Source organism: Haliotis cracherodii, unplaced genomic scaffold (genome assembly GCF_022045235.1).
Source record: "Haliotis cracherodii isolate W230 unplaced genomic scaffold, xgHalCrac1.p SCAF_25, whole genome shotgun sequence".
Lineage (NCBI taxonomy): Eukaryota > Metazoa > Mollusca > Gastropoda > Lepetellida > Haliotidae > Haliotis > Haliotis cracherodii.
Window position 1 is genome coordinate 1,563,914 of NW_027266281.1, and position 17,197 is coordinate 1,581,110.

Consider the following 17,197-nt stretch of genomic DNA (forward strand, 5'->3'; position numbering starts at 1 on the left):
GGCAAGTATGGGTTGCTGAAGACCTATTCTACCCCGACCTTGACGGGCCTTTAATGAATTAGAGATTTAAGTCAAGCAATTTATAGCAGTTGGCAGGAGAACCGAAAGAAAACATTTTTGTCAGGAATATCTAGCATGACCGTCAAACATTGTGTTTTTGTCGGTCCTACCTGAGGACAGAGTCCATTCCTTTCGTCTCATCAGTATCAAACTTTAACAAAACTTTTAACATCAAAACTCTCGCCATAAAGGAATACCCACGGTCGTGTGATTCAAAAGATGAACAAAACTTCTTAGACTAATGTCAACGGACTATTAAGTTTAAAGTGCTGAAATGTCAGTCAAATGCTTACCTGCAAGCGCATGACATGCGACTTGCTCAAACGAATTGATGAAAACAGTTAAACAGATTATATTATAGATTACCCTCCTTTTCTCCTGAAGGAAGCACTGTTTATTTTGTTTTTTAACGCCACACATGATTTCCGAAACGGACAAGAATCAAATTATCTTGGTGGCCTTTATCAAGAATTCAACAAAAACTTCCCGTTATTCAATTATTCTTAGATTTCGTTTTAATTTTCTCGGGAGTGAAAGACATTTGGTACGAACATTCTCAAAAAAAAATATCCACTCTTTTTTTATCAAACGAAATAAACTTGGATTTAAACCCAAACGCAAACTATATGGAAATATATCTCTTGTCAGTAAGAATATTGAAATTTTCTCGAGTTTCTCGAGTAACAGATACACAATTAAGGACATCGGCGGATGCGTGGAAGATTCTCGCAGTCGCTGTCTCTTTGCGTACCGTATTTACCGATGTTGAGGAGAGTAGGTGAAATGGGGCCTTGCGTCGCGTCCCAGTTCATTGCACTAAGCTATCATCGTACATGCACATGTGTGTGCGTTGCTGCTTGTACTAGTGTGGACTAGAGTCAGATGTATCATGCTGGCCCATTGATATACAATGCCGCAGTTTAACATGAATACCCCACTCAGACACAGTATACTGACTCCGAGCCGACCAGTCCTTGTTCTATCCCTGTATAGTGCTAGCTCACTGAGATACCAAGCCTCAGTTTAACATGGATACCCAGCTCAGACACAGTATATTGTCCCCAAGCCAACCAGTCTTTTTTTATTAATTTAATTCCGAATATAACGCAGATTATAAACATATCGTGATCCTTTAACGTCTTTTGAGATCGAACCCCGGACCTTCCGCTCTCAGAACAGACGCTCCATTCACCACACCATGGAGGCGGTTCCCGTGTTGGTAACGATGCCTTGGTAAAGGAGGTGTCACATTTATAGATTAACTTCATTGGATAAAATGCTTGTTGCCTTGAGTGACATATGTCTCTTCGACTCAGAGAGTTCATGAACCTTTCCTAAATATATATGCTTCTCAATATCTCGATATCAAATTGTAGATTATATGTATTCACCGTAAATTGATTCGAGAAATTGACCTAAGAACTACACGCGGAGGGACATGACTGCGTGCGATTTATAGAGATATCAGGCAATATCACTACGCCATTGTTTCTCAGTGTACCATACACGTAGCAGAATAAGTCAACTTGGGCCAGACCGCCTCCGTGGTCTAGTGGTAGAGCGTCCGCCCGGAGAGCGGAAGGTCCGGGGTTCGATCTCCGGCCGCGTCATACCAAAAGACGTTCAAAGATGGTACTTGTTGTTACCCTGTCTGACGCTCGGCATTAAGGGGCTTAAACAAGGTCTTGTCGGCTCGGAGTCAGTATACTGTACCTGAGTGGGGTATTCATGTAAAACTGCGGCATGGTATATTAGTAAGCTAGCACTATAAATCGGCATCAGTCCGGACTAGTACAAGCAGCCACACAAATACACACTCGTACATGCACGTCGCTATATAAGTGCAATAATCTTGGACGCGACATTAAACCACATTTCACCTCATCTCACCAACTTGGACCGAATGCTGTGTACGGAGGCTTGAGCCGGAGACTCGACAATCTGATACCAAGATTCCGTCCTACTCAGTTGGACCAACCATTATTGGATTTCAAGACACGTAGCACCATGGTCGAGCGTAATGGCACCTCAATGAGAGAATAACCAGCACAATGACATGCAATTAACAAATGATTAAACACTATGACAACGGTGACAACTGGTTCCGACTCAATGGGACGGACAGAGTTGGAAATGAATGGGGACGATGGGATTGATTTGAAACGGATTGGTGTTTAGTAGAGTGATAGTAAAGATTAAGATCTCACGTTTAGTTCCCCAAGGCCATTGGGGGCACTCGTGGAGACAGTTCGATAATTAATCTCATTGATTTCAGCATACCTATATTTTATCGGCTACCGTCACTGTGCGGAGAGCGTCGTAGAAAGTAATGGGATATTTATACACAGAATGTGATGTTGGTTATTGCCGGTGTTAACATTGACTTAACAAGCAAAGACCTACTGGAGGAGGTGCTGCCTTTCTGATGTACTTAATACACGGCGAATGCCCTTGTCTGAATTCCAGGACGAAATATATCTCTTGGCATCACCGCTTTATGATGTGGATCAATTCTGAAACTGACACCCTATTTGCCTACTGACCGAACGCTTAATGTTGCGAGTGATATATCGTTTATTGAAAATTCTTAAATGGCTGACAGATGACGTGGTGATGATATCGGGACACAAGACGATGAATTAACCGGCGAAATTGTCACATATTTGCCTGAATATTAATATCCAACCTGATTGACATAATAATAGTTATTTCCGATGGTGAGGACATATGTTATCGTAATACACAGTTGTTGCTGAAAGAAAAAATATTTTTTTGCAGATAATCGATTGAATAGCAGCTTATCGATCAGTCGCAGGGAAAAGGGAAGAATACACTCGTCTGACAATTGGATTTGACAAACACATTTTAACTATAACCCAAGGTTACGGGGCTGACAATAGCTATGATACTCGTGTGTTATACATCGCCACCGAAAAAACATTGTTTGTTTCATGTTGGCAACCATCAAACATGAGACTATACGTTCTTTTGCCAGGCAATTTATATTGAATTTATAGCCTCGGTAACTGAAACCGTGAATTTTTAATGAGGTAAATATCACGTGTTAAACTATTTGGGAATTCATTTCTAAGTACTGCGTTGATAATCAGTAAGGTCAATAAGGTCAATAACATCAAAAGGTCAGTAAGGTCAATATAATCAATAGGTCAAAAGGTCACTAAGGTTAATAAGACCAAAAGGTCAATATGGTCAAAAGGTCACTAGGTCAATAAGACCCGAAATTATGAACACAAATAACAAAAAACGATATTCTATTGTTCGCTGCACCTTCAACCTGAACTTAATCAGGCGTGAATTGACTGACATGATATTTGACAAGAAAAGACGAAGTAGGACGCTGTTAAAAGTCTAGTCAATGTGAGGGTAATCCAACGACTCGACTGTGGAATAAAAATATATCAAATCTATAGACCTCGCCACTTGAAATAGAATCACGAAATATCACGATGATTAATAAACGAAGGTATTTGCATGTGTGCTAATACTTATGGAGAGAAAACAAGCCATTCCGCCGAGAAGGAATATTACTTACAGGATTGACACTGGTGGTCTTCAAGAAATGACCCTTTTCTCAGCGATACACATCATCGCTGAGTTTGAGTCACGTGGTTACAATCCGAGAAGGAATCGTCAGTCAGGTGTCAGTCGGACTGTTACCACGTGATTCAAACACAACGATGATGTTTGTGGCTAAGGAAATGGACATTTCTTGACAAGCACGCAATTTCTGTCATTACTTTAAGTGATATTCCTTATCGGCGGAATGGCTTCATTTCACATATAAGTATTAGCACGCATGAAACATGGCGATATTTCCTGATTCTGTTTCAAGTGGCGAGGACTAAATCTTGAGAAGGAAAAGGTTCTTTTGAAGAAATAAATTACAAATATATTAAAGAATTTTTTGGGGGGGATAAACTGGCGTTAATTTAATGTTGGAGCATCAATTTTTGACAATCAGTTTACAGTACCTATCCCATTTGTTTTGCAAGAGACCCGTGAAGATACGGTGTAGAAAAGGTCTTCAGAACCCATGCTTGCCGTAAACGGCGACTATGCTTGTCGTAGGAGGTGAATGACGAGATCGGGTGGTCAGGCTCGCTGATTTGACTGATGCACGTCATCGTATCCCAATTGCGTGATCATGATGTCAATCACTTGATTGTGTGGTCCAGAATCGACTATTTACAGACCGCCGTCATTTACCTGGAATATTGCTGAGTGCGGCGTTCAAGAAAAAACAAACAAAGATAGGGCCCTTCATTTGAAAACAATAAACAGAACAGCTATATAACAGGAAGTACCAAATCCACTGAGGTTATAAAAGGTGAATTAATAAAGTGGAAGGTACTCTTTTCCTGAAAATGGACTATATACCGGTGGAGACTGATCTAATGGTCAGAGAACGGACAGTGGTCATCAGAGATTGACAGGGTCCCGAATTGACCTGTCACCTTACGACTTCTGGTCGCGATGAGGTGTCTGACTTGAACGTCACAGTGGAAATGAGACATTCTCAGATGAACCCGGAGGTCAAGCTCGGATAATCAATTTAGATTGAAATTTGATGACTAAACAGATTGTATCACGGGCATATCACTTCCAGTCTGTAGTCGTAGCAAGGAAATTGACTCCTTACAAGTGGATCCGAATTATTTCCGTTGTGCTGATCCACGAGGGCATACCAGGTCAGGAATGGATAACGTTTGTCGAAAGTTTGTTTGTTGTTTAAATCCATCATCAGTCATAGTCCAGTTATATGACGGCGGGCTGTTAATAATTGAGTCTGGGCCAGACAATCCAGTGATTGATATAATGATTATCGATCCATGCAATTGGAATCGATGACATTCATCAACCAAGTCAGCGAGCCTGACCACCCGATCCCGTTAGTCGCATCTTACGACAAGCATAGTTGTCTTTTACGGCAAGCGTGGGTTGCTGAAGACCTATTCTACCCCGGAATCTTAACGGGTCATGCAATTGAGATTGATGACACGCATCAACCAAGTCAGCGAGCCTGACCACCCGATCCTGTTAGTCGCCTCTTATAAAGGTAATAATCTTGAACGCGGCGTTACTCCCCACCTCACCTCACCTGACCTGATATCACCTTGCAGTAATCTTGGACGCGACGTTGGTCTTGACCGAGCCTCACCTCACCCCACCTCAATTAGACTGTAGATTGAAAATGACCTTTCACTATTATATTGGTGCGGGGATGGGGGGTCGGTCCCGGTGGTGGGGGGCGGTCCTTATAAGTAAGTCATCAGAACCTTCATGGACAACATAAAGAAATCCGACATGATTTAATGTGCATTTGTCTCGGTTGTCTCAGAGACATGAAGAGAATTTCACCAAACACCGTCTGAAGGGCGCCGAGTTGTGAGCCACACAGCTTCATCCTCTAATTCTGATGAGCGTACCTACACAGTTACACATGCTCAAGAACCCGTAAAGATCCGGGGTAAACAGGTGCTCATCAACCCGTGCTTGCCGTAAAGGCGACTATGCTTGTCGTAAGAGGCGATCGGGTGGTCATGCTCGCTGACTTTGTTGATGCATGTCATCGGATCCCAATTGCGTAGATCGGTGCTTGTGATGTCAATCACTGGATTGTCCACCCGATTATTTACAGACAGCCGTCGTATAGCTGAGTGTGGTGTTAAACAACAAACAAATAAACAAAATACACGCTCAAGGAATGCACCACGGCACAGCCGTTCTTCATATTTGGTTAGAACGACTCACTTCGCAGATTGTGAACATGATTTGCTTTCAATTGACAGATTGAGTGTGTGGGTATTGTTTTACGCCGCTTGCGGCATTTTTCAAGGAATATACTGAGGTGGTGCCACATCTGGGGGACACATTGAACCCAAATATGGAATGGAACCTCGGTTTCGGCATGGCGAGCGAACGCGGCACCACTAGGCTACCCTACCAATATTGAAATGACAGTGTATATATTTGCATAATTCATTCTGGATATGACTGTCAATATTAGACCCGTGAAGATTTCTGGGTAGAATAGGTCTTCAGCAACCCATGCTTGCCGTAAAAGGCGACTATGCTTGTCGTAAAAGGCGACTAACGAGATCGGGTGGTCAGGCTCGCTGACTTGGTTGATGCATGCAATTATATTAATCACTGGATTGTCTTGTCCAGACTCGATTATTTAAAGACCGCCGTCATATGGCTTGAATATTGCTGAGTGCGGCGTTAAACAACAAACTAACCAACCAACAACCATCCCCAACCCCTATCCCCACCCACCAACAACCATCCCCAACCCCTATCCCCACCCAACAACAACCATCCCCTATCCCAACCCACCAACAACCATCCCCTATCCCCACCCACCAACAACCATCCCCATCCCCTATCCCCACCCACCAACAACCATCCCCAACCCCTATCCCCACCCACCAACAACCATCCCCTATCCCCACCCACCAACAACCATCCCCAACCCCTATCCCCACCCACCAACAACCATCCCCAACCCCTATCCCCACCCAACAACAACCATCCCCTATCCCAACCCACCAACAACCATCCCCTATCCCCACCCACCAACAACCATCCCCATCCCCTATCCCCACCCACCAACAACCATCCCCATCCCCTATCCCCACCCACCAACAACCATCCCCAACCCCTATCCCCACCCACCAACAACCATCCCCTATCCCCACCCACCAACAACCATCCCCTATCCCCACCCACCAACAACCATCCCCATCCCCTATCCCCACCCACCAACAACCATTCCCAACCCCTATCCCCAACCCCCATCCGAGGAGTTTCCGGGTTAGAATTGGTCCCCAGCAATATGTGTTGGTCGTTAAGGGAGATTTAATGGACCGGGTGGTCAGACTCGGTGGCTTCGTTGATAGCGTATAATCATACCCCGGCGGTATTGGGGGATGCTCACGATGTCAATCACTGGCTTGTTATGTTCGTACTCGATTTTTTACAGCCTGAATCATGTAGATGCAATATTGATGAGTGTTGCGTAAAGGAAAAAGCAAAACCGAAACGAAATAATCCTTTAAAATACCTTTGAATGAGACAGACGGGCGGTTTACCGACATACCGACGTACCCCGGCAAGAATATCTGTTCTGCGTCATATTTAAACCAGATTAGGAACGTCCGTAGACCAACACAAGTATAAGTGTCACTAAATCATATGCTGGGATGCACATGTATATACCAATCAGGTTTGTCATGTACACCATACGTACACTGATATCGATTTTGTTTGGATTCGCACGCAATGTGAGGCGAGTTTCACCGCCTTCAGTGCGAATCATCTGCTATAACACAGGTGTAGTTTTGCTCGTTCTAATAGAATATATACTGCAAAAGGCTCACCGATATATGACGTACCAGTAAGTTTCAAATCGGGATAGACGTGAGCTCTACCGACAGTGAAAAGTACCGACAGAATTTATCGTTTATCGATACATATTCATTTGAAGCATGCTAATGCGGAAGGAACCGGTCCAGGTGTAACGGTACTGATTACTGTTAGTCTGAACGAACGAATTATGATGCCGCCGTTAACATGACGACAACTGGACTGTGCGAAGATAGTTTAAGACAGCTTTAATGTTACATCACGGGTCGTCTTCTTGATGTGGGAAGACAGCCCTACATGATGCAAGTATCAGACGTTTACCACTTTTAATGAAACCAAACAGATTGCTTGTTTGCTTGCTGTTTAACGCCGCACTCAGCAATATTCCTGCTATATTTTTTACGACTAGACCCGTGAAGATTCCGGGTTAGAATAGGTCTTCAGCAACCCATACTTGCCGTTAAAGGTGACTATGCTTGTAAAAGGCGACTAACAGGATCGGATGGTCAGGCTCGCAGACTTGGTTGATACATGTCATCGATCCCCATTGCATGGATCGATGCTTATGATGTCAATCACTGGATTGTCTGGTCCAGACTCGATTATTTACAGACCGCCGTCATATAGCTGGAATATTACTGTGTGCGGCGTTAAACAAAAAACAACCAGCCAACCTTTTACGACTGCGTGATCGATGCCCATGATGTCAGTCATTGGATTGTCTGATCCAGACACGATTGTTACATACTCATGCAGCTGGAACAGTGCTGAGTGCGGCGTTAAGCAAACAAATACAAACGTAGCTGGGACTCCAGTGAAAACAGACCAGAAAATGGCGCCGCCATAACCTCAGACAGAAGCTTTTAGCTAGTACATTTCAGCTTATGGTAAAATCTGACGGCAAATGACACTAACAATATTATATGAGGGGCTAACTGATCTGTTTCGAAAAAGAAATAGGCATAAGTCGTCTTCGGACGTCAGACAATCTCTTAATACCGTTATAACTCCCGAGGAAAACCGTTCTTCTACAGCGAAAATGTACGGAATGATGGAAAGACTTGATGCCGTTAGGCACTTTGCCGACTGAACTACCACTGCACAACTAGGATAAAAGGAAACGGATATTAATATTTGTCAGCATAAAACCACATACAATGTAACAATTATTGCGGTAAGACGAATGTCAAATCATGGTTAATATTTGTTACATTGATTATTCCGTTAAGCGATGATGTAACTCGACGGTGGTGAAGAATGTCGGACGGGTACTCTACCGAAACACCAAAACGCGTGAAAACAACCATCGTTTGCAGGGACGTCCGCGTGACTCTTTCATATTTCTCATCCCCCGTTTTAATACATGTCGCAGCCATGTTATAATATCATTCCAAGGCAATACACACATACATCAATCCGCTACATTACTATGGAAATATTATCGCACATGCTTTCCCAAGAGGAATAACCAGCTTTTAAAATATTCAAAACACTGCTTGCAATTTCGTCAAGCAAGAACTAAGGGTCAGTCATGTTTTAAGTAATCAATGGGCTCTCTCATTGGGATGCCGATTCCTCTTCTGCATCCCCAAGGCGTGAAAGCCTCCTTCGTTTATTTAATGTCGTTTACTGTCCACTCCTGTCAAGGGCGACGACGCTGACCTTGGTCCATCAATTGGTCAGCAGGCGTTAAGAGGGCAGTTAATGGGATTTCGGTGGTCAAATGTGAACATATTGTGCTTCATCAGTTATGGGTGAAGCCTCTGCTTTATTAAGAATCTATTAGCGACAAGATGTAGACAATACGAGCTACCTCGTTAGCGGTATGGTTGTGTTCACTGTCTATCTCCGCATTCACGGACAATAGTTTGGTCCTTTGACGGGGACAAATCTATATTCAAACTTCCTCAAGTCTTGTTGAATAGGCCTTCATTAGTCTCGGGTGAACTTCAAAGCGTTTTAAGCTGACTCAATCGGTCGGACATTTTCGAGGGGAACTGGTACGAGTTGGAAATGACCTCGACAATTATCACCGGCAAACACAGAGACGTCACACATCTATCTAAATGAAATACAGCGTCTATAAAGAAATACTATAAGTATTTTTACCGCCGACCTAATCTTAAATTTTAGTCAGCCCAAATTTAAATTTATTTAATGATTTTGAGTGCGATTCGGTTTTATCCAGATCCGCAATTCGGGTGAATTTTCTAAAGTTTCACTTTTTGACATAACCCTGATAACAGGAACTTTTCACCATCATTGTTTCAATTGTGTTGGTTGGTTGTTGTTTTACGCCGCTCCTAGCATTATTCCAGCTATGTGACGGCGGTCTTTATTTAATCGAGGCTGGACCAGACAATCCAGTGATTGATATCATGAGCATCGATCCACGCAATTGGTTGGTTTGTTGTGTTACGCCGCACTCAGCAATTTTCCAGCTTAATGAAGGCGGTCTGTAAATAATCGTGTCTGGACAAGACAATGCAGTGATTAATATCATGAACATCGATAAGTCAGTGAGCCTGACCACCCGATCCCGTTAGTCGCCTCTTACAAGCACAGTCGCCTTTTTCAGCAAGTATAGGTTGCTGAAGATGTATTCTACCCCGGATTTTCAATATTTTCACTATAATATAGCTGGAATATTGCTGTGTGCGGCGCTAAACAACAAACCAAACCAAAACTAGAGTTGTCAACACTATACCCGTGTTTGCGTGTTTTACGAACCGTGGTGAATTTCAAAAACTGCTATATCCCTGGCTTTCAAACGACGCCAAGCTTGCACGCCGTGATATAACTGAAATACTGTTCAAACAGACTTTGAACCATTCTCACTCGCTCTGCCAGCACTGTCGAGGAACACAGACCCATGGAATATGATATCGACTGTTCGTGCTTATTGAATTCCTGTGGATTTCTTTGGTATTTATTTGGAACACGATTGTTAAGGTCTTTAGCAAAACCATCGAAAACGTTTTAGTTGTGGAAATCGAGTCCATGTGTCGATCAATGCACAGGACGCCTAATAACAAGATTGCGTGCTGCACGGGCAAACTATGACATCAGATGTGTTGCAGCTTCGAGGACACGTGGCAGTCAAGTTTCAGCTGAAAAGCACGATAAGCATGCTCAGCCTCAAGTCAGAACCGCCATATCACGTGCTGTCACATTTTGCATGGATTGCACGTGCATCACGCAATCTCAAAATAAGAAGTGCAGTGCACTGATTTTCATTTTTCGTGAAGGCTGCCACGTGAAACAAAATTACGTTTTATTGTGAAAACTACTTTCGGTTTAGATTTTATAAATTCGGATCGGAATCTGTACAAAATCCAGCAAAAGTCACCCGCCCCCGAACTATATTTCCACTGGTCTGTCAGGTGCGATATTGTACCGCCTCCGTGGTGTAGCGGTGGAGCGTCTGCCCAGAGAGCGGAAGGATCGGTACCCTGGTCGCGCGTCCTTCAAAATGACCGTGTTATCGTATCCCAATTTCGTGGATCGATGCTCATGATGTCAATCACTGGATAGTCTGGTCCAGACTCGATTATTTACAGACCGCAATCATATTGCTGGATTATTTCCGAGTGTTGCGTTAAACAACAAACAAACAAATCAAAAGGACGGGGACGCTAGGAGTCAGTATTCTGTGTCTGAGTTGTGTATACATGACAACCTGCAGCATGATATCTGTTGACCCCTGTAGATCCGAGTCAGAACTGGTCTTAAGCAACCCATGCTTGTCTTAAGAAGCGTTTAACGGGATCGGGTGGTCAGGCTCGCTGACTTGGTTGATGCATGTCATCGATCCAAATTGCGTGGGTTGATGTTCATGATGTCAATCACTGGATTGTCTGGTCCAGACTCGTTTATTATTAACAGCCCGCCGTCATATAGCTGGAATATTGCTGATGATGGTGTTAACCAACAAACAAACGTTAGGCAAACGTTCGACGCACATTATCCATTCCTGACCGGGAATGCCCTCGTGGATCAGCACAACGGAAATAATTCGGATCCAATTGTAAGGAGTCCATTTCCTTGCTACGACTACAGATTGAAGTGATATGCCCGTGATACAATCTGTTTAGTCATCAAATTTCAATCGATTATCCGAGCTTGACCTCCGGGTTCATCTGAGAGTGTCTCATTTCCACTGTGACGGTTCAAGTCAGACACCTCATCGCGACCAGAAGTCGTAAGGTGACTGGTCAATTCGGGACCCTGTCAATCTCTGATGACCACTGTCCGATCTCCGACCATTAGCTCAGTCTCCACCGGTATATAGTCCATTTTCAGGAAAAGAGTACCTTCCACTTTATTAATTCACCTTTTATAACCTCAGTGGATTTGGTACTTCCTGTTATATAGCTGTTCTGTTTATTGTTTTCAAATGAAGGGCCCTATCTTTGTTTGTTTTTTCTTTGACGCCGCACTCAGCAATATTCCGGCTAAATGACGGCGGTCTGGACCACACAATCAAGTGATTGACATCATGATCACGCAATTGGGATACGATGACGTGCATCAGTCAAGTCAGCGAGCCAGACCACCCGATCTCGTCATTCACCTCCTACGACAAGCATAGTCGCCTTTTACGGAAAGCATGGGTTGTTAAAGTAGACCTGTTCTACAACGAATCTTCACGGGTCTCTTGCAAAACAAATGTTTGTTGGTTGGTTTGTTGTTTAACGCCGCACTCAGCAATATTGTAGCTTTATGACGGCGGTCTGTAAATATACGAGTCTGGACCAGACAATCCAGTGATTAATATCATGAGCACCGATCCACGCAATTGGGTGCAAACCAAATGGGATAGGTACTGCAAACTGATTGTCTAAACAGAGTCGTTGGCGCTCCAACATTAAATTAACGCCAGTCTATCTAAGAAATGTCCATTTTCTTAGCCACAAACATCATCGTTGTGTTTTAATCACGTGGTTACAGTCCGACTGGCACCTGACTGACGATTCTTTCCCGGATTGTGACCCAAACTCAGCGATGATGTGTATCGCTCGGAAACGGGACATTTCTTGAAGACCACCAGTGTCAATTCTGTAAGTAATATTCCTTATCGGTGGGACCCGTGAAGATTCCGGGGTTGAATAGGTCTTCAGCAACCCATGTTTGCCGTAAAAGGTGACTACGCTTGTCGTAAAAGCCGACTAACGGGATCGGGTGGTCAGGCTCGCTGACTTGGTTGATGCATGTCATCGATCCAAATGCGTGTGGATCGATGTTCATGATATTAATTACTGGATTGTCTGGTCCAGACTCGATTATTTACAGACCGCCGGCATATAGCTGGAATATTGCTGAGTGCGGCGTTAAACAACAAACCAACCAACCTTCTCGGCGGAATGGCTTGTTTTCTCTCCATAAGTATTAGCACACATGCAAATACCTTCGTTTATTAATCATCGTGATATTTCGTGATTCTGTTTCAAGTGGCGAGGTCTATAGATTTGATATATTTTTATCTGTACTTTCTTTTAGTAATTTTTATTAATATTCCACAGTCGAGTCGTTGGATTACCCTCATATTGACTAGACTTTTAACAGCGTCCTACTTCGTCTTTTCTTGTCAAATATCATGTCAGTCAATTCACGCCTGATCTTAATCTTAATGAAGGTGCAGCGAAAAATAGAATATCGTTTTTTGTTATTTGTGTTCATAATTTCGGGTCTTATTGACCTCGTGACGTTTTGGTCTTATTGACCTAGTGACCATATTTACCTTTTGGTCTTATTGACCTTATTGACCTTTTGATGTTATTGACCTTTGTGACCTTTTGATCTTATTGACCTTACTGATAATCAACGCAGTAGTTAGAAATGAATTCCGCAAATAGTTTAACACGTGATATTTTCCTCATTCAAAATTCACGGTTTCACTTACCAAGGCAATAAATTCAATATAAATTGCATGTCATCGATCCCAATTACGTAGATCGATGCTCATGATATCAATCACACGATTGTCTGGTCAAAATCCATCACATACAGACCGCCGTCATACAACTGGAATATTGCTGAGTGCGGCGGTCTGAAAATAGTCGAGTCGTGACCAGGCAATCCAATGATTGACAACATGAGCATCGATCTTGGCAGTTGGGATACGATGACGTGCATCAACCATGTCAGCGAGCCTGACCACCTGATCCCCTTTGTCGCCTCTTACGACAAGCATATAGTCACCTATAACGGCAAGCATGGATTGCACAGACCTATTCTACCCCGGATATTCACGGGTTTATTGGAATTGAGTACTGTACACGAACATTCATCCACAAAAGTCAAATGAATCATGATTGTTCCAAACAACAGACTTCCCCACAATTAGAACAATCCCAAAGATCAGTGAAATTAGAATCAATCACCTGTCCTTGGCCTTAGTACTCGCATAATCCAAGGCGTCTGAAGTAGACGAATGATGGGAGAAGTAGACAGTAGGCGGGAAACAGAAGGCGAGGGGACAGGGGGCTGTAGACTGTAGACAGAAGGCGGGAAAGGGGGAAAACGGGGACTTGCAAGCACGGTACTGGCGGGAGAATGAGACAGAAGGCGAAGGATTGGTTGGTTGGTTGGTTGTTTTACGCCGCACTCAGCAATATTCCAGTTATATGACGGCGGTCTGTAAATAATCGAGTCTGGACCAGACAATCCAGTGATTGACATCATGAGCATCGATCCACGCAATTGGGACCGATGACATGCATCAGCCAATCAGCGAGCCTGACTACCTGATCCCGTTATTCGCCTTTTACGACAAGCATAGTCACCTTTTACGGCAAGTATGGGTTGCTGAAGACCTATTCTACCCCGGATCTACACGCGAAGGAAACAGTATGTGGGAGAAGTAGAGCCAAGATGGGAATCAGTAGACACAAGGAGGCAGGAAGCAGCAGACGGTAGACGGAAGACATACTGGATGAAGTGTGCAGAAGGCGGGGAAGTAGACGAAAAGCGGTAGACACTAGACAGTGTAGACAATAGACAATTTGGAGCGCCCAAATCCAATGATGGAATGTACACTATAATAAATGTGTTTAAATGTAAACACATACATTCCTATGGGGAATACACATTTGGTTTGTTCTACCTAAACACGTTTAGGTAACCAGGACAGTTGACTATTGTGACGACAAGCGTCTCAGTAGCGTAACGTGAAGGACTACAAATCAAGAAGATGCAGGTTCGTATTCTGTCGAGATTTTAAAACTGTTGTCTTCATGAATGTGTTCTTGCTGTGTGACTTACAGTTTTCCACTCACACAGGACAGGGACGTTACCAATGAAAGTATATCTGATTATCACGACAGATCCTTTAGTTATTAGCGTTACCCCCGCACTTCTATATTCCCATTTAACGATTATAAGAAAGCGCATTTTTTAAAATTGTCTATAATGTATTTCAAGGGTTATTCCCACATTAAGACCCTAATCACATGAACATATTAAGGCACTTAACGCGCTAACCTATTGGACAAGGAAAATGTTTAGGTTTGTGGGGGGCACGGGTGGCCCAGTCGTCTAAGGCGCCGCGATTCGCTTTTGCGTCCCTTGGGCACGCCAGAAACCTATGATTGTGGGTTCGGATCCCGGTTCGCCCGGATTATGTTCCTAGGTTTGTCAGCACCATACCCGTGCTCGTGGGTTTCACCGAAGTGGTAAACGTCAGAGACCTGCATCACTTCGGGCTTTCCCCCCACCTTAAGCTGACACGCCGTGATATAACTGGAATACTGTTAAAAGCGGCGTTAAACCCAACTCACTCACCCACTCACGAACTGTTTAGGTTTGTGTTTATATAATCAAAACACATTTTTCACAGTGGAGATGCTTTCAGTGTTTTCAATGCCATGCTCATAAAAGAGGGAACCCTTGGAGATCCGGGTTAGAATAGGTCTTCAGGAACTCATGCTTGCCGTAATAGGCGACTATGGGATCAGGTTGTCAGACTCGCTGACTTGGATGATACCTGTCATCGTATTCCAATTGCGTAGATCGATGTTCATGATGTCAATGACTGGATTGTCTGGTCCAGACTATTTTTTACAGACCGCCGTCATATAGCTGGAATATTGCTAAACAGCCAACAAACAAAACAAAAACACAAATAAGGGAATGGTCTTAGATCTGGATCATTTGAATTTTCCTCCCACATCAAGCTGACGCCCTGATAAAACTGGAATATTATTCAACGTTGAGTTTTACACATCCAAAACCATTGGGAAATCGAGTTTGGCTCGTTGCAAAATGACCTCATCAATTATTATAACACAACTAACAAGGGATTAAATCCGTTCTGGATGAGACTGAGAACCCAGTCGTTTCGTCATCCTCACAGACAGAACCAGTCGAAGATGAAAACCACACCTTAGTTTTTTCTCACGTTCTAATCACGTACAGCAAAACGTGATTTTCGTCCATCCTCCATCTTTTCACAGCATTGAAAGGGCTTGAAGTAAGTAGTGTGGCGATGGGGATCGCCAGTCTGCGGACGCTGTTTAATTACTTCATGAATATTTTGGGAGTGACTGAGTGAAATGAAGAGGTGTTGTCGTGAAACCAAATCGATCCTAAATGTTGGAAATGGGGTTGAAGTGCATCTTCCATATGGCACGTGATCAGTATCGACCTGTGGGATGAAGCTGTTTATGTGAAAGCCAAATGACCCTGAACTAACCGAGTGTAAACAGAGTATGAACCGTTACACTGACACGATACTATTGCAAGCCGTTTTCATATTTATTATGAAATTACAGATATCTTCAATGGTTTTAAAGATATCGTCAATTGAACTGAAGATATCTTGAATCGAATTGAAGATATCTTGAATGGAATTGAAGATATCTTAAATACAGATAATTGTAGATATCCGCAATAAAATTTAAGATATCACGAAATGAATTAAGGATATGGTGAAGCGTATTACTGATATCTTGAAAAGAATTGCTGATATCTTAAATTCGATTATTGATATCAAAATATGATTTAAAGATATGAAAATGTCATGTTTTGTTATGATGTCAATAATTCAATTCCTGATATCTTGAAACTAAATACAGATATCAATAATTAATTATTGATATCTTCAATTGTTTTCATTATCAATGATGTGACATTAATAATGTTACTTAAATTAGATAACTGATATCAATAAATGACATAAAGATATCATCAAAATTATTAATGATATCTTTAATTGGATTCTTAATATCAGTAAAGGTCAGAATTAATGATATCTTGAATTGAATTAAAGATATCTGTAATGCATTTGTGGATATGTATGACATATTTCAAGATATCTTAAATTGAATTTAAGATATCTTGAATTTATTTCTAATATATTTATGTACTGTAGGATGGTAATTGTTCAATGATATCTTAAATACCTTTAGAGATATCACAAACTAGTTTTTTGAAATCACCGTAACATTTTAAGATATCAGTAATTGTATTATGGAAATCAGAAATGAATGTAAGATATCTTTAATACTTTTTGGATATCTTAAAATCATTATTGATATCTTTAGATAAAATAACGATATCCTTAAAACAATTGAAGATATATGTAATTCCGTAATAAATGTGAAAACGGCTTGCCATACGACACGTTTCGACACAACTTGAATTCGATAAGGACGTTTTCGGATGCCTGGTGTGACTATATATATATATACATCATACATGGGGCGGAAAGGAAGCCTAGTGGATGAATCTCGTCACGCCGAAGACCCGGGTT